This window comes from Ranitomeya variabilis, chromosome 3, assembly GCF_051348905.1.
Source record: "Ranitomeya variabilis isolate aRanVar5 chromosome 3, aRanVar5.hap1, whole genome shotgun sequence".
NCBI classification, from domain to species: domain Eukaryota; kingdom Metazoa; phylum Chordata; class Amphibia; order Anura; family Dendrobatidae; genus Ranitomeya; species Ranitomeya variabilis.
This window is the reverse complement of record NC_135234.1, coordinates 375,099,354-375,117,841: the sequence shown is the minus strand read 5'-3', so window position 1 is coordinate 375,117,841 and position 18,488 is coordinate 375,099,354. Positions and strand designations below refer to the sequence as shown.

General features: G+C 48.5%; 52 pseudogenes; all 52 read left to right on the top strand.

Annotated features, from left to right (window-relative positions):
- The first annotated feature begins 152 nt into the window (after positions 1–152).
- Positions 153–331, top strand: LOC143759393 (U2 spliceosomal RNA; annotated as a pseudogene).
- Positions 332–505: 174 nt separating this feature from the next.
- On the top strand, positions 506–681 carry LOC143762958 (U2 spliceosomal RNA; annotated as a pseudogene).
- A 177-nt stretch (positions 682–858) lies between these two features.
- LOC143762592 (U2 spliceosomal RNA) lies at positions 859–1,036 on the top strand (annotated as a pseudogene).
- Positions 1,037–1,211: 175 nt separating this feature from the next.
- Positions 1,212–1,390, top strand: LOC143759392 (U2 spliceosomal RNA; annotated as a pseudogene).
- A 174-nt stretch (positions 1,391–1,564) lies between these two features.
- LOC143762957 (U2 spliceosomal RNA) lies at positions 1,565–1,740 on the top strand (annotated as a pseudogene).
- Positions 1,741–1,917: 177 nt separating this feature from the next.
- Positions 1,918–2,095, top strand: LOC143762591 (U2 spliceosomal RNA; annotated as a pseudogene).
- Positions 2,096–2,270: 175 nt separating this feature from the next.
- Positions 2,271–2,449, top strand: LOC143762947 (U2 spliceosomal RNA; annotated as a pseudogene).
- A 174-nt stretch (positions 2,450–2,623) lies between these two features.
- LOC143759860 (U2 spliceosomal RNA) lies at positions 2,624–2,799 on the top strand (annotated as a pseudogene).
- Positions 2,800–2,976: 177 nt separating this feature from the next.
- LOC143759859 (U2 spliceosomal RNA) lies at positions 2,977–3,152 on the top strand (annotated as a pseudogene).
- Positions 3,153–3,329: 177 nt separating this feature from the next.
- LOC143760600 (U2 spliceosomal RNA) lies at positions 3,330–3,508 on the top strand (annotated as a pseudogene).
- A 174-nt stretch (positions 3,509–3,682) lies between these two features.
- LOC143760059 (U2 spliceosomal RNA) lies at positions 3,683–3,860 on the top strand (annotated as a pseudogene).
- A 175-nt stretch (positions 3,861–4,035) lies between these two features.
- Positions 4,036–4,211, top strand: LOC143760149 (U2 spliceosomal RNA; annotated as a pseudogene).
- Positions 4,212–4,388: 177 nt separating this feature from the next.
- On the top strand, positions 4,389–4,564 carry LOC143759858 (U2 spliceosomal RNA; annotated as a pseudogene).
- A 177-nt stretch (positions 4,565–4,741) lies between these two features.
- Positions 4,742–4,917, top strand: LOC143759857 (U2 spliceosomal RNA; annotated as a pseudogene).
- Positions 4,918–5,094: 177 nt separating this feature from the next.
- Positions 5,095–5,270, top strand: LOC143759856 (U2 spliceosomal RNA; annotated as a pseudogene).
- A 177-nt stretch (positions 5,271–5,447) lies between these two features.
- Positions 5,448–5,623, top strand: LOC143759854 (U2 spliceosomal RNA; annotated as a pseudogene).
- Positions 5,624–5,800: 177 nt separating this feature from the next.
- On the top strand, positions 5,801–5,976 carry LOC143818815 (U2 spliceosomal RNA; annotated as a pseudogene).
- A 177-nt stretch (positions 5,977–6,153) lies between these two features.
- LOC143759391 (U2 spliceosomal RNA) lies at positions 6,154–6,332 on the top strand (annotated as a pseudogene).
- Positions 6,333–6,506: 174 nt separating this feature from the next.
- LOC143762956 (U2 spliceosomal RNA) lies at positions 6,507–6,682 on the top strand (annotated as a pseudogene).
- Positions 6,683–6,859: 177 nt separating this feature from the next.
- Positions 6,860–7,037, top strand: LOC143762585 (U2 spliceosomal RNA; annotated as a pseudogene).
- Positions 7,038–7,212: 175 nt separating this feature from the next.
- On the top strand, positions 7,213–7,391 carry LOC143761456 (U2 spliceosomal RNA; annotated as a pseudogene).
- Positions 7,392–7,565: 174 nt separating this feature from the next.
- Positions 7,566–7,741, top strand: LOC143759852 (U2 spliceosomal RNA; annotated as a pseudogene).
- Positions 7,742–7,918: 177 nt separating this feature from the next.
- On the top strand, positions 7,919–8,094 carry LOC143759851 (U2 spliceosomal RNA; annotated as a pseudogene).
- Positions 8,095–8,271: 177 nt separating this feature from the next.
- On the top strand, positions 8,272–8,447 carry LOC143760159 (U2 spliceosomal RNA; annotated as a pseudogene).
- A 177-nt stretch (positions 8,448–8,624) lies between these two features.
- On the top strand, positions 8,625–8,803 carry LOC143761454 (U2 spliceosomal RNA; annotated as a pseudogene).
- A 174-nt stretch (positions 8,804–8,977) lies between these two features.
- On the top strand, positions 8,978–9,153 carry LOC143759850 (U2 spliceosomal RNA; annotated as a pseudogene).
- Positions 9,154–9,330: 177 nt separating this feature from the next.
- On the top strand, positions 9,331–9,506 carry LOC143759849 (U2 spliceosomal RNA; annotated as a pseudogene).
- Positions 9,507–9,683: 177 nt separating this feature from the next.
- Positions 9,684–9,859, top strand: LOC143760158 (U2 spliceosomal RNA; annotated as a pseudogene).
- A 177-nt stretch (positions 9,860–10,036) lies between these two features.
- On the top strand, positions 10,037–10,215 carry LOC143759390 (U2 spliceosomal RNA; annotated as a pseudogene).
- A 174-nt stretch (positions 10,216–10,389) lies between these two features.
- Positions 10,390–10,565, top strand: LOC143762955 (U2 spliceosomal RNA; annotated as a pseudogene).
- A 177-nt stretch (positions 10,566–10,742) lies between these two features.
- Positions 10,743–10,920, top strand: LOC143762584 (U2 spliceosomal RNA; annotated as a pseudogene).
- Positions 10,921–11,095: 175 nt separating this feature from the next.
- Positions 11,096–11,274, top strand: LOC143761453 (U2 spliceosomal RNA; annotated as a pseudogene).
- A 174-nt stretch (positions 11,275–11,448) lies between these two features.
- On the top strand, positions 11,449–11,624 carry LOC143759848 (U2 spliceosomal RNA; annotated as a pseudogene).
- A 177-nt stretch (positions 11,625–11,801) lies between these two features.
- LOC143759407 (U2 spliceosomal RNA) lies at positions 11,802–11,977 on the top strand (annotated as a pseudogene).
- A 177-nt stretch (positions 11,978–12,154) lies between these two features.
- On the top strand, positions 12,155–12,333 carry LOC143760599 (U2 spliceosomal RNA; annotated as a pseudogene).
- A 174-nt stretch (positions 12,334–12,507) lies between these two features.
- LOC143759273 (U2 spliceosomal RNA) lies at positions 12,508–12,685 on the top strand (annotated as a pseudogene).
- A 175-nt stretch (positions 12,686–12,860) lies between these two features.
- Positions 12,861–13,036, top strand: LOC143760736 (U2 spliceosomal RNA; annotated as a pseudogene).
- A 177-nt stretch (positions 13,037–13,213) lies between these two features.
- LOC143759847 (U2 spliceosomal RNA) lies at positions 13,214–13,389 on the top strand (annotated as a pseudogene).
- Positions 13,390–13,566: 177 nt separating this feature from the next.
- Positions 13,567–13,742, top strand: LOC143759846 (U2 spliceosomal RNA; annotated as a pseudogene).
- Positions 13,743–13,919: 177 nt separating this feature from the next.
- LOC143762583 (U2 spliceosomal RNA) lies at positions 13,920–14,097 on the top strand (annotated as a pseudogene).
- Positions 14,098–14,272: 175 nt separating this feature from the next.
- LOC143761452 (U2 spliceosomal RNA) lies at positions 14,273–14,451 on the top strand (annotated as a pseudogene).
- Positions 14,452–14,625: 174 nt separating this feature from the next.
- Positions 14,626–14,801, top strand: LOC143759845 (U2 spliceosomal RNA; annotated as a pseudogene).
- A 177-nt stretch (positions 14,802–14,978) lies between these two features.
- Positions 14,979–15,154, top strand: LOC143759405 (U2 spliceosomal RNA; annotated as a pseudogene).
- Positions 15,155–15,331: 177 nt separating this feature from the next.
- Positions 15,332–15,510, top strand: LOC143760598 (U2 spliceosomal RNA; annotated as a pseudogene).
- A 174-nt stretch (positions 15,511–15,684) lies between these two features.
- Positions 15,685–15,862, top strand: LOC143759272 (U2 spliceosomal RNA; annotated as a pseudogene).
- A 175-nt stretch (positions 15,863–16,037) lies between these two features.
- On the top strand, positions 16,038–16,213 carry LOC143760734 (U2 spliceosomal RNA; annotated as a pseudogene).
- A 177-nt stretch (positions 16,214–16,390) lies between these two features.
- Positions 16,391–16,566, top strand: LOC143759843 (U2 spliceosomal RNA; annotated as a pseudogene).
- A 177-nt stretch (positions 16,567–16,743) lies between these two features.
- LOC143759842 (U2 spliceosomal RNA) lies at positions 16,744–16,919 on the top strand (annotated as a pseudogene).
- Positions 16,920–17,096: 177 nt separating this feature from the next.
- Positions 17,097–17,275, top strand: LOC143760597 (U2 spliceosomal RNA; annotated as a pseudogene).
- Positions 17,276–17,449: 174 nt separating this feature from the next.
- LOC143759271 (U2 spliceosomal RNA) lies at positions 17,450–17,627 on the top strand (annotated as a pseudogene).
- Positions 17,628–17,802: 175 nt separating this feature from the next.
- LOC143761373 (U2 spliceosomal RNA) lies at positions 17,803–17,978 on the top strand (annotated as a pseudogene).
- A 177-nt stretch (positions 17,979–18,155) lies between these two features.
- LOC143762396 (U2 spliceosomal RNA) lies at positions 18,156–18,331 on the top strand (annotated as a pseudogene).
- Positions 18,332–18,488: the final 157 nt, after the last annotated feature.

Genomic DNA, 18,488 nt, shown 5'->3' with positions numbered 1-18,488 from the left:
AGCTTGAACACACGCACACCGCAGAACTGTCATCTACAGAGCTTCCAGAGTTTCTGGAAAATGTCTTCCCTGCGGCAATCTTTTGCTATGTCTCCACAGTGGGTTTCGGTTGTAGGCCTTGGTGCGGCCCAAGTGGCAAACCATTTCTGATCATCGCTTCTCGGCCAAATGGCTCAAGATCAAGCGTAGTGTCTGTTCTTATCTGATACGTCCCCTATTTGGGGACCATATATTAAATGGATTTTTGGAATAGGGAGCTGGAAATGGAGCTTGCTTTGTCACACGGAACCTTCATGTGCTGTCACAATGGGGATGGAGCGTGTGGTTATGCAGATTCGAAACGCGTTGTGCACAGCTTGAACACACGCACACCGCAGAACTGTCACCTACAGAGCTTCCAGAGTTTCTGGAAAATGTCTTCCCTGCGGCAATCTTTTGCTATGTCTCCACAGTGGGTTTCGGTTGTAGGCCTTGGTGCGGCCCAAGTGGCAAACCATTTCTAATCATTGCTTCCCGGCCAAATGGCTCAAGATCAAGCGTAGAGTCTGTTCTTATCTGATACGTCCCCTATTTGGGGACCATATATTAAATGGATTTTTGGAATAGGGAGCTGGAAATGGAGCTTGCTTTGTCGCACGGAACCTTCACGTGCTGTCACAATGGGGATGGAGGGTGTGGTTATGCAGATTCAAAACGCGTTGTGCACAGCTTGAACACACGCACACCACAGAACTGTCATCTACAGAGCTTCCAGAGTTTCTGGAAAATGTCTTCCCTGCGGCAATCTTTTGCTATGTCTCCACAGTGGGTTTCGGTTGTAGGCCTTGGTGCGGCCCAAGTGGCAAACCATTTCTGATCATCGCTTCTCGGCCAAATGGCTCAAGATCAAGCGTAGTGTCTGTTCTTATCTGATACGTCCCCTATTTGGTGACCATATATTAAATAGATTTTTGGAATAGGGAGCTGGAAATGGAGCTTGCTTTGTCGCATGGAACCTTCACATGCTGTCACAATGGGGATGGAGGGTGTGGTTATGCAGATTCAAAACGCGTTGTGCACAGCTTGAACACACGCACACCGCAGAACTGTCATCTACAGAGCTTCCAGAGTTTCTGGAAAATTTCTTCCCTGCGGCAATCTTTTGCTATGTCTCCACAGTGGGTTTCGGTTGTAGGCCTTGGTGCGGCCCAAGTGGCAAACCATTTCTGATCATCGCTTCTCGGCCAAATGGCTCAAGATCAAGCGTAGTGTCTGTTCTTATCTGATACGTCCCCTATTTGGGGACCATATATTAAATGGATTTTTGGAATAGGGAGCTGGAAATGGAGCTTGCTTTGTCACACGGAACCTTCATGTGCTGTCACAATGGGGATGGAGCGTGTGGTTATGCAGATTCGAAACGCGTTGTGCACAGCTTGAACACACGCACACCGCAGAACTGTCACCTACAGAGCTTCCAGAGTTTCTGGAAAATGTCTTCCCTGCGGCAATCTTTTGCTATGTCTCCACAGTGGGTTTCGGTTGTAGGCCTTGGTGCGGCCCAAGTGGCAAACCATTTCTAATCATTGCTTCCCGGCCAAATGGCTCAAGATCAAGCGTAGAGTCTGTTCTTATCTGATACGTCCCCTATTTGGGGACCATATATTAAATGGATTTTTGGAATAGGGAGCTGGAAATGGAGCTTGCTTTGTCGCACGGAACCTTCACGTGCTGTCACAATGGGGATGGAGGGTGTGGTTATGCAGATTCAAAACGCGTTGTGCACAGCTTGAACACACGCACACCACAGAACTGTCATCTACAGAGCTTCCAGAGTTTCTGGAAAATGTCTTCCCTGCGGCAATCTTTTGCTATGTCTCCACAGTGGGTTTCGGTTGTAGGCCTTGGTGCGGCCCAAGTGGCAAACCATTTCTGATCATCGCTTCTCGGCCAAATGGCTCAAGATCAAGCGTAGTGTCTGTTCTTATCTGATACGTCCCCTATTTGGTGACCATATATTAAATAGATTTTTGGAATAGGGAGCTGGAAATGGAGCTTGCTTTGTCGCATGGAACCTTCACATGCTGTCACAATGGGGATGGAGGGTGTGGTTATGCAGATTCAAAACGCGTTGTGCACAGCTTGAACACACGCACACCGCAGAACTGTCATCTACAGAGCTTCCAGAGTTTCTGGAAAATTTCTTCCCTGCGGCAATCTTTTGCTATGTCTCCACAGTGGGTTTCGGTTGTAGGCCTTGGTGCGGCCCAAGTGGCAAACCATTTCTGATCATCGCTTCTCGGCCAAATGGCTCAAGATCAAGCGTAGTGTCTGTTGTTATCTGATACGTCCCCTATTTGGGGACCATATATTAAATAGATTTTTGGAATAGGGAACTGGAAATGGAGCTTGCTTTGTCGCACGGAACCTTCACGTGCTGTCACAATGGGGATGGAGGGTGTGGTTATGCAGATTCAAAACGCGTTGTGCACAGCTTGAACACACGCACACCGCAGAACTGTCATCTACAGAGCTTCCAGAGTTTCTGGAAAATGTCTTCCCTGCGGCAATCTTTTGCTATGTCTCCACAGTGGGTTTCGGTTGTAGGCCTTGGTGCGGCCCAAGTGGCACACCATTTCTGATCATCGCTTCTCGGCCAAATGGCTCAAGATCAAGCGTAGTGTCTGTTCTTATCTGATACGTCCCCTATTTGGGGACCATATATTAAATGGATTTTTGGAATAGGGAGCTGGAAATGGAGCTTGCTTTGTCGCACGGAACCTTCACGTGCTGTCACAATGGGGATGGAGGGTGTGGTTATGCAGATTCAAAACGCGTTGTGCACAGCTTGAACACACGCACACCGCAGAACTGTCATCGACAGAGCTTCCAGAGTTTCTGGAAAATGTCTTCCCTGCGGCAATCTTTTGCTATGTCTCCACAGTGGGTTTCGGTTGTAGGCCTTGGTGCGGCCCAAGTGGCACACCATTTCTGATCATCGCTTCTCGGCCAAATGGCTCAAGATCAAGCGTAGTGTCTGTTCTTATCTGATACGTCCCCTATTTGGGGACCATATATTAAATGGATTTTTGGAATAGGGAGCTGGAAATGGAGCTTGCTTTGTCGCACGGAACCTTCACGTGCTGTCACAATGGGGATGGAGGGTGTGGTTATGCAGATTCAAAACGCGTTGTGCACAGCTTGAACACACGCACACCGCAGAACTGTCATCGACAGAGCTTCCAGAGTTTCTGGAAAATGTCTTCCCTGCGGCAATCTTTTGCTATGTCTCCACAGTGGGTTTCGGTTGTAGGCCTTGGGGCGGTCCAAGTGGCAAACCATTTCTGATCATCGCTTCTCGGCCAAATGGCTCAAGATCAAGCGTAGTGTCTGTTCTTATCTGATACGTCCCCTATTTGGGGACCATTTATTAAATGGATTTTTGGAATAGGGAGCTGGAAATGGAGCTTGCTTTGTCACACGGAACCTTCACGTGCTGTCACAATGGGGATGGAGGGTGTGATTATGCAGATTCAAAACGCGTTGTGCACAGCTTGAACACACGCACACCGCAGAACTGTCATCTACAGAGCTTCCAGAGTTTCTGGAAAATGTCTTCCCTGCGGCAATCTTTTGCTATGTCTCCACAGTGGGTTACGGTTGTAGGCCTTGGTGAGGCCTAAGTGGCAAACCATTTCTGATCATCGCTTCTCGGCCAAATGGCTCAAGATCAAGCGTAGTGTCTGTTCTTATCTGATACGTCCCCTATTTGGGGACCATATATTAAATGGATTTTTGGAATACGGAGCTGGAAATGGAGCTTGCTTTGTCGCACGGAACATTCACATGCTGTCACAATGGGGATGGAGGGTGTGGTTATGCAGATTCAAAACGCGTTGTGCACAGCTTGAACACACGCACACCGCAGAACTGTCATCGACAGAGCTTCCAGAGTTTCTGGAAAATGTCTTCCCTGCGGCAATCTTTTGCTATGTCTCTACAGTGGGTTTCGGTTGTAGGCCTTGTTGCGGCCCAAGTGGCAAACCATTTCTGATCATCGCTTCTTGGCCAAGTGGCTCAAGATCAAGCGTAGTGTCTGTTCTTATCTGATACGTCCCCAATTTGGGGACCATATATTAAATAGATTTTTGGAATAGGGAGCTGGAAATGGAGCTTGCTTTGTCGCACGGAACCTTCACGTGCTGTCACAATGGGGATGGAGGGTGTGGTTATGCAGATTCAAAACGCGTTGTGCACAGCTTGAACACACGCACACCGCAGAACTGTCATCTACAGAGCTTCCAGAGTTTCTGGAAAATGTCTTCCCTGCGGCAATCTTTTGCTATGTCTCCACAGTGGGTTTCGGTTGTAGGCCTTGGTGCGGCCCAAGTGGCACACCATTTCTGATCATCGCTTCTCGGCCAAATGGCTCAAGATCAAGCGTAGTGTCTGTTCTTATCTGATACGTCCCCTATTTGGGGACCATATATTAAATGGATTTTTGGAATAGGGAGCTGGAAATGGAGCTTGCTTTGTCGCACGGAACCTTCACGTGCTGTCACAATGGGGATGGAGGGTGTGGTTATGCAGATTCAAAACGCGTTGTGCACAGCTTGAACACACGCACACCGCAGAACTGTCATCGACAGAGCTTCCAGAGTTTCTGGAAAATGTCTTCCCTGCGGCAATCTTTTGCTATGTCTCCACAGTGGGTTTCGGTTGTAGGCCTTGGTGCGGCCCAAGTGGCACACCATTTCTGATCATCGCTTCTCGGCCAAATGGCTCAAGATCAAGCGTAGTGTCTGTTCTTATCTGATACGTCCCCTATTTGGGGACCATATATTAAATGGATTTTTGGAATAGGGAGCTGGAAATGGAGCTTGCTTTGTCGCACGGAACCTTCACGTGCTGTCACAATGGGGATGGAGGGTGTGGTTATGCAGATTCAAAACGCGTTGTGCACAGCTTGAACACACGCACACCGCAGAACTGTCATCGACAGAGCTTCCAGAGTTTCTGGAAAATGTCTTCCCTGCGGCAATCTTTTGCTATGTCTCCACAGTGGGTTTCGGTTGTAGGCCTTGGGGCGGTCCAAGTGGCAAACCATTTCTGATCATCGCTTCTCGGCCAAATGGCTCAAGATCAAGCGTAGTGTCTGTTCTTATCTGATACGTCCCCTATTTGGGGACCATATATTAAATGGATTTTTGGAATAGGGAGCTGGAAATGGAGCTTGCTTTGTCGCACGGAACCTTCACGTGCTGTCACAATGGGGATGGAGGGTGTGGTTATGCAGATTCAAAACGCGTTGTGCACAGCTTGAACACACGCACACCGCAGAACTGTCATCGACAGAGCTTCCAGAGTTTCTGGAAAATGTCTTCCCTGCGGCAATCTTTTGCTATGTCTCCACAGTGGGTTTCGGTTGTAGGCCTTGGTGCGGCCCAAGTGGCACACCATTTCTGATCATCGCTTCTCGGCCAAATGGCTCAAGATCAAGCGTAGTGTCTGTTCTTATCTGATACGTCCCCTATTTGGGGACCATATATTAAATGGATTTTTGGAATAGGGAGCTGGAAATGGAGCTTGCTTTGTCGCACGGAACCTTCACGTGCTGTCACAATGGGGATGGAGGGTGTGGTTATGCAGATTCAAAACGCGTTGTGCACAGCTTGAACACACGCACACCGCAGAACTGTCATCGACAGAGCTTCCAGAGTTTCTGGAAAATGTCTTCCCTGCGGCAATCTTTTGCTATGTCTCCACAGTGGGTTTCGGTTGTAGGCCTTGGGGCGGTCCAAGTGGCAAACCATTTCTGATCATCGCTTCTCGGCCAAATGGCTCAAGATCAAGCGTAGTGTCTGTTCTTATCTGATACGTCCCCTATTTGGGGACCATTTATTAAATAGATTTTTGGAATAGGGAGCTGTAAATGGAGCTTGCTTTGTCGCACGGAACCTTCACGTGCTGTCACAATGGGGATGGAGGGTGTGGTTATGCAGATTCAAAACGCGTTGTGCACAGCTTGAACACACGCACACCGCAGAACTGTCATCTACAGAGCTTCCAGAGTTTCTGGAAAATGTCTTCCCTGCGGCAATCTTTTGCTATGTCTCCACAGTGGGTTTCGGTTGTAGGCCTTGGTGCGGCCCAAGTGGCAAACCATTTCTGATCATCGCTTCTCGGCCAAATGGCTCAAGATCAAGCGTAGTGTCTGTTCTTATCTGATACGTCCCCTATTTGGGGACCATATATTAAATGGATTTTTGGAATAGGGAGCTGGAAATGGAGCTTGCTTTGTCACACGGAACCTTCATGTGCTGTCACAATGGGGATGGAGCGTGTGGTTATGCAGATTCGAAACGCGTTGTGCACAGCTTGAACACACGCACACCGCAGAACTGTCACCTACAGAGCTTCCAGAGTTTCTGGAAAATGTCTTCCCTGCGGCAATCTTTTGCTATGTCTCCACAGTGGGTTTCGGTTGTAGGCCTTGGTGCGGCCCAAGTGGCAAACCATTTCTAATCATTGCTTCCCGGCCAAATGGCTCAAGATCAAGCGTAGAGTCTGTTCTTATCTGATACGTCCCCTATTTGGGGACCATATATTAAATGGATTTTTGGAATAGGGAGCTGGAAATGGAGCTTGCTTTGTCGCACGGAACCTTCACGTGCTGTCACAATGGGGATGGAGGGTGTGGTTATGCAGATTCAAAACGCGTTGTGCACAGCTTGAACACACGCACACCACAGAACTGTCATCTACAGAGCTTCCAGAGTTTCTGGAAAATGTCTTCCCTGCGGCAATCTTTTGCTATGTCTCCACAGTGGGTTTCGGTTGTAGGCCTTGGTGCGGCCCAAGTGGCAAACCATTTCTGATCATCGCTTCTCGGCCAAATGGCTCAAGATCAAGCGTAGTGTCTGTTCTTATCTGATACGTCCCCTATTTGGTGACCATATATTAAATAGATTTTTGGAATAGGGAGCTGGAAATGGAGCTTGCTTTGTCGCATGGAACCTTCACATGCTGTCACAATGGGGATGGAGGGTGTGGTTATGCAGATTCAAAACGCATTGTGCACAGCTTGAACACACGCACACCGCAGAACTGTCATCTACAGAGCTTCCAGAGTTTCTGGAAAATTTCTTCCCTGCGGCAATCTTTTGCTATGTCTCCACAGTGGGTTTCGGTTGTAGGCCTTGGTGCGGCCCAAGTGGCAAACCATTTCTGATCATCGCTTCTCGGCCAAATGGCTCAAGATCAAGCGTAGTGTCTGTTCTTATCTGATACGTCCCCTATTTGGGGACCATATATTAAATAGATTTTTGGAATAGGGAACTGGAAATGGAGCTTGCTTTGTCGCACGGAACCTTCACGTGCTGTCACAATGGGGATGGAGGGTGTGGTTATGCAGATTCAAAACGCGTTGTGCACAGCTTGAACACACGCACACCGCAGAACTGTCATCTACAGAGCTTCCAGAGTTTCTGGAAAATGTCTTCCCTGCGGCAATCTTTTGCTATGTCTCCACAGTGGGTTTCGGTTGTAGGCCTTGGTGCGGCCCAAGTGGCACACCATTTCTGATCATCGCTTCTCGGCCAAATGGCTCAAGATCAAGCGTAGTGTCTGTTCTTATCTGATACGTCCCCTATTTGGGGACCATATATTAAATGGATTTTTGGAATAGGGAGCTGGAAATGGAGCTTGCTTTGTCGCACGGAACCTTCACGTGCTGTCACAATGGGGATGGAGGGTGTGGTTATGCAGATTCAAAACGCGTTGTGCACAGCTTGAACACACGCACACCGCAGAACTGTCATCGACAGAGCTTCCAGAGTTTCTGGAAAATGTCTTCCCTGCGGCAATCTTTTGCTATGTCTCCACAGTGGGTTTCGGTTGTAGGCCTTGGTGCGGCCCAAGTGGCACACCATTTCTGATCATCGCTTCTCGGCCAAATGGCTCAAGATCAAGCGTAGTGTCTGTTCTTATCTGATACGTCCCCTATTTGGGGACCATATATTAAATGGATTTTTGGAATAGGGAGCTGGAAATGGAGCTTGCTTTGTCGCACGGAACCTTCACGTGCTGTCACAATGGGGATGGAGGGTGTGGTTATGCAGATTCAAAACGCGTTGTGCACAGCTTGAACACACGCACACCGCAGAACTGTCATCGACAGAGCTTCCAGAGTTTCTGGAAAATGTCTTCCCTGCGGCAATCTTTTGCTATGTCTCCACAGTGGGTTTCGGTTGTAGGCCTTGGGGCGGTCCAAGTGGCAAACCATTTCTGATCATCGCTTCTCGGCCAAATGGCTCAAGATCAAGCGTAGTGTCTGTTCTTATCTGATACGTCCCCTATTTGGGGACCATTTATTAAATAGATTTTTGGAATAGGGAGCTGGAAATGGAGCTTGCTTTGTCGCACGGAACCTTCACGTGCTGTCACAATGGGGATGGAGGGTGTGGTTATGCAGATTCAAAACGCGTTGTGCACAGCTTGAACACACGCACACCGCAGAACTGTCATCTACAGAGCTTCCAGAGTTTCTGGAAAATGTCTTCCCTGCGGCAATCTTTTGCTATGTCTCCACAGTGGGTTTCGGTTGTAGGCCTTGGTGCGGCCCAAGTGGCAAACCATTTCTGATCATCGCTTCTCGGCCAAATGGCTCAAGATCAAGCGTAGTGTCTGTTCTTATCTGATACGTCCCCTATTTGGGGACCATATATTAAATAGATTTTTGGAATAGGGAACTGGAAATGGAGCTTGCTTTGTCGCACGGAACCTTCACGTGCTGTCACAATGGGGATGGAGGGTGTGGTTATGCAGATTCAAAACGCGTTGTGCACAGCTTGAACACACGCACACCGCAGAACTGTCATCTACAGAGCTTCCAGAGTTTCTGGAAAATGTCTTCCCTGCGGCAATCTTTTGCTATGTCTCCACAGTGGGTTTCGGTTGTAGGCCTTGGTGCGGCCCAAGTGGCACACCATTTCTGATCATCGCTTCTCGGCCAAATGGCTCAAGATCAAGCGTAGTGTCTGTTCTTATCTGATACGTCCCCTATTTGGGGACCATATATTAAATGGATTTTTGGAATAGGGAGCTGGAAATGGAGCTTGCTTTGTCGCACGGAACCTTCACGTGCTGTCACAATGGGGATGGAGGGTGTGGTTATGCAGATTCAAAACGCGTTGTGCACAGCTTGAACACACGCACACCGCAGAACTGTCATCGACAGAGCTTCCAGAGTTTCTGGAAAATGTCTTCCCTGCGGCAATCTTTTGCTATGTCTCCACAGTGGGTTTCGGTTGTAGGCCTTGGTGCGGCCCAAGTGGCACACCATTTCTGATCATCGCTTCTCGGCCAAATGGCTCAAGATCAAGCGTAGTGTCTGTTCTTATCTGATACGTCCCCTATTTGGGGACCATATATTAAATGGATTTTTGGAATAGGGAGCTGGAAATGGAGCTTGCTTTGTCGCACGGAACCTTCACGTGCTGTCACAATGGGGATGGAGGGTGTGGTTATGCAGATTCAAAACGCGTTGTGCACAGCTTGAACACACGCACACCGCAGAACTGTCATCGACAGAGCTTCCAGAGTTTCTGGAAAATGTCTTCCCTGCGGCAATCTTTTGCTATGTCTCCACAGTGGGTTTCGGTTGTAGGCCTTGGGGCGGTCCAAGTGGCAAACCATTTCTGATCATCGCTTCTCGGCCAAATGGCTCAAGATCAAGCGTAGTGTCTGTTCTTATCTGATACGTCCCCTATTTGGGGACCATTTATTAAATAGATTTTTGGAATAGGGAGCTGGAAATGGAGCTTGCTTTGTCGCACGGAACCTTCACGTGCTGTCACAATGGGGATGGAGGGTGTGGTTATGCAGATTCAAAACGCGTTGTGCACAGCTTGAACACACGCACACCGCAGAACTGTCATCTACAGAGCTTCCAGAGTTTCTGGAAAATGTCTTCCCTGCGGCAATCTTTTGCTATGTCTCCACAGTGGGTTTCGGTTGTAGGCCTTGGTGCGGCCCAAGTGGCAAACCATTTCTGATCATCGCTTCTCGGCCAAATGGCTCAAGATCAAGCGTAGTGTCTGTTCTTATCTGATACGTCCCCTATTTGGGGACCATATATTAAATGGATTTTTGGAATAGGGAGCTGGAAATGGAGCTTGCTTTGTCACACGGAACCTTCATGTGCTGTCACAATGGGGATGGAGCGTGTGGTTATGCAGATTCGAAACGCGTTGTGCACAGCTTGAACACACGCACACCGCAGAACTGTCACCTACAGAGCTTCCAGAGTTTCTGGAAAATGTCTTCCCTGCGGCAATCTTTTGCTATGTCTCCACAGTGGGTTTCGGTTGTAGGCCTTGGTGCGGCCCAAGTGGCAAACCATTTCTAATCATTGCTTCCCGGCCAAATGGCTCAAGATCAAGCGTAGAGTCTGTTCTTATCTGATACGTCCCCTATTTGGGGACCATATATTAAATGGATTTTTGGAATAGGGAGCTGGAAATGGAGCTTGCTTTGTCGCACGGAACCTTCACGTGCTGTCACAATGGGGATGGAGGGTGTGGTTATGCAGATTCAAAACGCGTTGTGCACAGCTTGAACACACGCACACCACAGAACTGTCATCTACAGAGCTTCCAGAGTTTCTGGAAAATGTCTTCCCTGCGGCAATCTTTTGCTATGTCTCCACAGTGGGTTTCGGTTGTAGGCCTTGGTGCGGCCCAAGTGGCAAACCATTTCTGATCATCGCTTCTCGGCCAAATGGCTCAAGATCAAGCGTAGTGTCTGTTCTTATCTGATACGTCCCCTATTTGGTGACCATATATTAAATAGATTTTTGGAATAGGGAGCTGGAAATGGAGCTTGCTTTGTCGCATGGAACCTTCACATGCTGTCACAATGGGGATGGAGGGTGTGGTTATGCAGATTCAAAACGCACTGTGCACAGCTTGAACACACGCACACCGCAGAACTGTCATCTACAGAGCTTCCAGAGTTTCTGGAAAATTTCTTCCCTGCGGCAATCTTTTGCTATGTCTCCACAGTGGGTTTCGGTTGTAGGCCTTGGTGCGGCCCAAGTGGCAAACCATTTCTGATCATCGCTTCTCGGCCAAATGGCTCAAGATCAAGCGTAGTGTCTGTTCTTATCTGATACGTCCCCTATTTGGGGACCATATATTAAATAGATTTTTGGAATAGGGAACTGGAAATGGAGCTTGCTTTGTCGCACGGAACCTTCACGTGCTGTCACAATGGGGATGGAGGGTGTGGTTATGCAGATTCAAAACGCGTTGTGCACAGCTTGAACACACGCACACCGCAGAACTGTCATCTACAGAGCTTCCAGAGTTTCTGGAAAATGTCTTCCCTGCGGCAATCTTTTGCTATGTCTCCACAGTGGGTTTCGGTTGTAGGCCTTGGTGCGGCCCAAGTGGCACACCATTTCTGATCATCGCTTCTCGGCCAAATGGCTCAAGATCAAGCGTAGTGTCTGTTCTTATCTGATACGTCCCCTATTTGGGGACCATATATTAAATGGATTTTTGGAATAGGGAGCTGGAAATGGAGCTTGCTTTGTCGCACGGAACCTTCACGTGCTGTCACAATGGGGATGGAGGGTGTGGTTATGCAGATTCAAAACGCGTTGTGCACAGCTTGAACACACGCACACCGCAGAACTGTCATCGACAGAGCTTCCAGAGTTTCTGGAAAATGTCTTCCCTGCGGCAATCTTTTGCTATGTCTCCACAGTGGGTTTCGGTTGTAGGCCTTGGTGCGGCCCAAGTGGCACACCATTTCTGATCATCGCTTCTCGGCCAAATGGCTCAAGATCAAGCGTAGTGTCTGTTCTTATCTGATACGTCCCCTATTTGGGGACCATATATTAAATGGATTTTTGGAATAGGGAGCTGAAAATGGAGCTTGCTTTGTCGCACGGAACCTTCACGTGCTGTCACAATGGGGATGGAGGGTGTGGTTATGCAGATTCAAAACGCGTTGTGCACAGCTTGAACACACGCACACCGCAGAACTGTCATCGACAGAGCTTCCAGAGTTTCTGGAAAATGTCTTCCCTGCGGCAATCTTTTGCTATGTCTCCACAGTGGGTTTCGGTTGTAGGCCTTGGGGCGGTCCAAGTGGCAAACCATTTCTGATCATCGCTTCTCGGCCAAATGGCTCAAGATCAAGCGTAGTGTCTGTTCTTATCTGATACGTCCCCTATTTGGGGACCATTTATTAAATGGATTTTTGGAATAGGGAGCTGGAAATGGAGCTTGCTTTGTCACACGGAACCTTCACGTGCTGTCACAATGGGGATGGAGGGTGTGATTATGCAGATTCAAAACGCGTTGTGCACAGCTTGAACACACGCACACCGCAGAACTGTCATCTACAGAGCTTCCAGAGTTTCTGGAAAATGTCTTCCCTGCGGCAATCTTTTGCTATGTCTCCACAGTGGGTTACGGTTGTAGGCCTTGGTGAGGCCTAAGTGGCAAACCATTTCTGATCATCGCTTCTCGGCCAAATGGCTCAAGATCAAGCGTAGTGTCTGTTCTTATCTGATACGTCCCCTATTTGGGGACCATATATTAAATGGATTTTTGGAATACGGAGCTGGAAATGGAGCTTGCTTTGTCGCACGGAACCTTCACATGCTGTCACAATGGGGATGGAGGGTGTGGTTATGCAGATTCAAAACGCGTTGTGCACAGCTTGAACACACGCACACCGCAGAACTGTCATCGACAGAGCTTCCAGAGTTTCTGGAAAATGTCTTCCCTGCGGCAATCTTTTGCTATGTCTCTACAGTGGGTTTCGGTTGTAGGCCTTGTTGCGGCCCAAGTGGCAAACCATTTCTGATCATCGCTTCTTGGCCAAGTGGCTCAAGATCAAGCGTAGTGTCTGTTCTTATCTGATACGTCCCCTATTTGGGGACCATATATTAAATAGATTTTTGGAATAGGGAGCTGGAAATGGAGCTTGCTTTGTCGCACGGAACCTTCACGTGCTGTCACAATGGGGATGGAGGGTGTGGTTATGCAGATTCAAAACGCGTTGTGCACAGCTTGAACACACGCACACCGCAGAACTGTCATCTACAGAGCTTCCAGAGTTTCTGGAAAATGTCTTCCCTGCGGCAATCTTTTGCTATGTCTCCACAGTGGGTTTCGGTTGTAGGCCTTGGTGCGGCCCAAGTGGCACACCATTTCTGATCATCGCTTCTCGGCCAAATGGCTCAAGATCAAGCGTAGTGTCTGTTCTTATCTGATACGTCCCCTATTTGGGGACCATATATTAAATGGATTTTTGGAATAGGGAGCTGGAAATGGAGCTTGCTTTGTCGCACGGAACCTTCACGTGCTGTCACAATGGGGATGGAGGGTGTGGTTATGCAGATTCAAAACGCGTTGTGCACAGCTTGAACACACGCACACCGCAGAACTGTCATCGACAGAGCTTCCAGAGTTTCTGGAAAATGTCTTCCCTGCGGCAATCTTTTGCTATGTCTCCACAGTGGGTTTCGGTTGTAGGCCTTGGTGCGGCCCAAGTGGCACACCATTTCTGATCATCGCTTCTCGGCCAAATGGCTCAAGATCAAGCGTAGTGTCTGTTCTTATCTGATACGTCCCCTATTTGGGGACCATATATTAAATGGATTTTTGGAATAGGGAGCTGGAAATGGAGCTTGCTTTGTCGCACGGAACCTTCACGTGCTGTCACAATGGGGATGGAGGGTGTGGTTATGCAGATTCAAAACGCGTTGTGCACAGCTTGAACACACGCACACCACAGAACTGTCATCTACAGAGCTTCCAGAGTTTCTGGAAAATGTCTTCCCTGCGGCAATCTTTTGCTATGTCTCCACAGTGGGTTTCGGTTGTAGGCCTTGGTGCGGCCCAAGTGGCAAACCATTTCTGATCATCGCTTCTCGGCCAAATGGCTCAAGATCAAGCGTAGTGTCTGTTCTTATCTGATACGTCCCCTATTTGGTGACCATATATTAAATAGATTTTTGGAATAGGGAGCTGGAAATGGAGCTTGCTTTGTCGCATGGAACCTTCACATGCTGTCACAATGGGGATGGAGGGTGTGGTTATGCAGATTCAAAACGCATTGTGCACAGCTTGAACACACGCACACCGCAGAACTGTCATCTACAGAGCTTCCAGAGTTTCTGGAAAATTTCTTCCCTGCGGCAATCTTTTGCTATGTCTCCACAGTGGGTTTCGGTTGTAGGCCTTGGTGCGGCCCAAGTGGCAAACCATTTCTGATCATCGCTTCTCGGCCAAATGGCTCAAGATCAAGCGTAGTGTCTGTTCTTATCTGATACGTCCCCTATTTGGGGACCATATATTAAATAGATTTTTGGAATAGGGAACTGGAAATGGAGCTTGCTTTGTCGCACGGAACCTTCACGTGCTGTCACAATGGGGATGGAGGGTGTGGTTATGCAGATTCAAAACGCGTTGTGCACAGCTTGAACACACGCACACCGCAGAACTGTCATCTACAGAGCTTCCAGAGTTTCTGGAAAATGTCTTCCCTGCGGCAATCTTTTGCTATGTCTCCACAGTGGGTTTCGGTTGTAGGCCTTGGTGCGGCCCAAGTGGCACACCATTTCTGATCATCGCTTCTCGGCCAAATGGCTCAAGATCAAGCGTAGTGTCTGTTCTTATCTGATACGTCCCCTATTTGGGGACCATATATTAAATGGATTTTTGGAATAGGGAGCTGGAAATGGAGCTTGCTTTGTCGCACGGAACCTTCACGTGCTGTCACAATGGGGATGGAGGGTGTGGTTATGCAGATTCAAAACGCGTTGTGCACAGCTTGAACACACGCACACCGCAGAACTGTCATCGACAGAGCTTCCAGAGTTTCTGGAAAATGTCTTCCCTGCGGCAATCTTTTGCTATGTCTCCACAGTGGGTTTCGGTTGTAGGCCTTGGTGCGGCCCAAGTGGCACACCATTTCTGATCATCGCTTCTCGGCCAAATGGCTCAAGATCAAGCGTAGTGTCTGTTCTTATCTGATACGTCCCCTATTTGGGGACCATATATTAAATGGATTTTTGGAATAGGGAGCTGAAAATGGAGCTTGCTTTGTCGCACGGAACCTTCACGTGCTGTCACAATGGGGATGGAGGGTGTGGTTATGCAGATTCAAAACGCGTTGTGCACAGCTTGAACACACGCACACCGCAGAACTGTCATCGACAGAGCTTCCAGAGTTTCTGGAAAATGTCTTCCCTGCGGCAATCTTTTGCTATGTCTCCACAGTGGGTTTCGGTTGTAGGCCTTGGGGCGGTCCAAGTGGCAAACCATTTCTGATCATCGCTTCTCGGCCAAATGGCTCAAGATCAAGCGTAGTGTCTGTTCTTATCTGATACGTCCCCTATTTGGGGACCATTTATTAAATGGATTTTTGGAATAGGGAGCTGGAAATGGAGCTTGCTTTGTCACACGGAACCTTCACGTGCTGTCACAATGGGGATGGAGGGTGTGATTATGCAGATTCAAAACGCGTTGTGCACAGCTTGAACACACGCACACCGCAGAACTGTCATCTACAGAGCTTCCAGAGTTTCTGGAAAATGTCTTCCCTGCGGCAATCTTTTGCTATGTCTCCACAGTGGGTTACGGTTGTAGGCCTTGGTGAGGCCTAAGTGGCAAACCATTTCTGATCATCGCTTCTCGGCCAAATGGCTCAAGATCAAGCGTAGTGTCTGTTCTTATCTGATACGTCCCCTATTTGGGGACCATATATTAAATGGATTTTTGGAATACGGAGCTGGAAATGGAGCTTGCTTTGTCGCACGGAACCTTCACATGCTGTCACAATGGGGATGGAGGGTGTGGTTATGCAGATTCAAAACGCGTTGTGCACAGCTTGAACACACGCACACCGCAGAACTGTCATCGACAGAGCTTCCAGAGTTTCTGGAAAATGTCTTCCCTGCGGCAATCTTTTGCTATGTCTCTACAGTGGGTTTCGGTTGTAGGCCTTGTTGCGGCCCAAGTGGCAAACCATTTCTGATCATCGCTTCTTGGCCAAGTGGCTCAAGATCAAGCGTAGTGTCTGTTCTTATCTGATACGTCCCCTATTTGGGGACCATATATTAAATAGATTTTTGGAATAGGGAGCTGGAAATGGAGCTTGCTTTGTCGCACGGAACCTTCACGTGCTGTCACAATGGGGATGGAGGGTGTGGTTATGCAGATTCAAAACGCGTTGTGCACAGCTTGAACACACGCACACCGCAGAACTGTCATCTACAGAGCTTCCAGAGTTTCTGGAAAATGTCTTCCCTGCGGCAATCTTTTGCTATGTCTCCACAGTGGGTTTCGGTTGTAGGCCTTGGTGCGGCCCAAGTGGCACACCATTTCTGATCATCGCTTCTCGGCCAAATGGCTCAAGATCAAGCGTAGTGTCTGTTCTTATCTGATACGTCCCCTATTTGGGGACCATATATTAAATGGATTTTTGGAATAGGGAGCTGGAAATGGAGCTTGCTTTGTCGCACGGAACCTTCACGTGCTGTCACAATGGGGATGGAGGGTGTGGTTATGCAGATTCAAAACGCGTTGTGCACAGCTTGAACACACGCACACCGCAGAACTGTCATCGACAGAGCTTCCAGAGTTTCTGGAAAATGTCTTCCCTGCGGCAATCTTTTGCTATGTCTCCACAGTGGGTTTCGGTTGTAGGCCTTGGTGCGGCCCAAGTGGCACACCATTTCTGATCATCGCTTCTCGGCCAAATGGCTCAAGATCAAGCGTAGTGTCTGTTCTTATCTGATACGTCCCCTATTTGGGGACCATATATTAAATGGATTTTTGGAATAGGGAGCTGGAAATGGAGCTTGCTTTGTCGCACGGAACCTTCACGTGCTGTCACAATGGGGATGGAGGGTGTGGTTATGCAGATTCAAAACGCGTTGTGCACAGCTTGAACACACGCACACCGCAGAACTGTCATCGACAGAGCTTCCAGAGTTTCTGGAAAATGTCTTCCCTGCGGCAATCTTTTGCTATGTCTCCACAGTGGGTTTCGGTTGTAGGCCTTGGGGCGGTCCAAGTGGCAAACCATTTCTGATCATCGCTTCTCGGCCAAATGGCTCAAGATCAAGCGTAGTGTCTGTTCTTATCTGATACGTCCCCTATTTGGGGACCATTTATTAAATGGATTTTTGGAATAGGGAGCTGGAAATGGAGCTTGCTTTGTCACACGGAACCTTCACGTGCTGTCACAATGGGGATGGAGGGTGTGATTATGCAGATTCAAAACGCGTTGTGCACAGCTTGAACACACGCACACCGCAGAACTGTCATCTACAGAGCTTCCAGAGTTTCTGGAAAATGTCTTCCCTGCGGCAATCTTTTGCTATGTCTCCACAGTGGGTTACGGTTGTAGGCCTTGGTGAGGCCTAAGTGGCAAACCATTTCTGATCATCGCTTCTCGGCCAAATGGCTCAAGATCAAGCGTAGTGTCTGTTCTTATCTGATACGTCCCCTATTTGGGGACCATATATTAAATGGATTTTTGGAATACGGAGCTGGAAATGGAGCTTGCTTTGTCGCACGGAACCTTCACATGCTGTCACAATGGGGATGGAGGGTGTGGTTATGCAGATTCAAAACGCGTTGTGCACAGCTTGAACACACGCACACCGCAGAACTGTCATCGACAGAGCTTCCAGAGTTTCTGGAAAATGTCTTCCCTGCGGCAATCTTTTGCTATGTCTCTACAGTGGGTTTCGGTTGTAGGCCTTGTTGCGGCCCAAGTGGCAAACCATTTCTGATCATCGCTTCTTGGCCAAGTGGCTCAAGATCAAGCGTAGTGTCTGTTCTTATCTGATACGTCCCCTATTTGGGGACCATATATTAAATAGATTTTTGGAATAGGGAGCTGGAAATGGGGCTTGCTTTGTCGCACGGAACCTTCACGTGCTGTCACAATGGGGATGGAGGGTGTGGTTATGCAGATTCAAAACGCGTTGTGCACAGCTTGAACACACGCACACCGCAGAACTGTCATCTACAGAACTTCCAGAGTTTCTGGAAAATGTCTTCCCTGCGGCGATCTTTTGCTATGTCTCCACAGTGGGTTTCGGTTGTAGGCCTTGGTGCGGCCCAAGTGGCAAACCATTTCTGATCATCGCTTCTCGGCCAAATGGCTCAAGATCAAGCGTAGAGTCTGTTCTTATCTGATACGTCCCCTATTTGGGGACCATATATTAAATGGATTTTTGGAATAGGGAGCTGGAAATGGAGCTTGCTTTGTCACACGGAACCTTCACGTGCTGTCACAATGGGGATGGAGGGTGTGGTTATGCAGATTCGAAACACGTTGTATACAGCTTGAACACACGCACACCGCAGAACTGTCATCTACAGAGCTTCCAAAGTTTCTGGAAAATGTCTTCCCTGCGGCAATCTTTTGCTATGTCTCCACAGTGGGTTTCGGTTGTAGGCCTTGGTGCGGCCCAA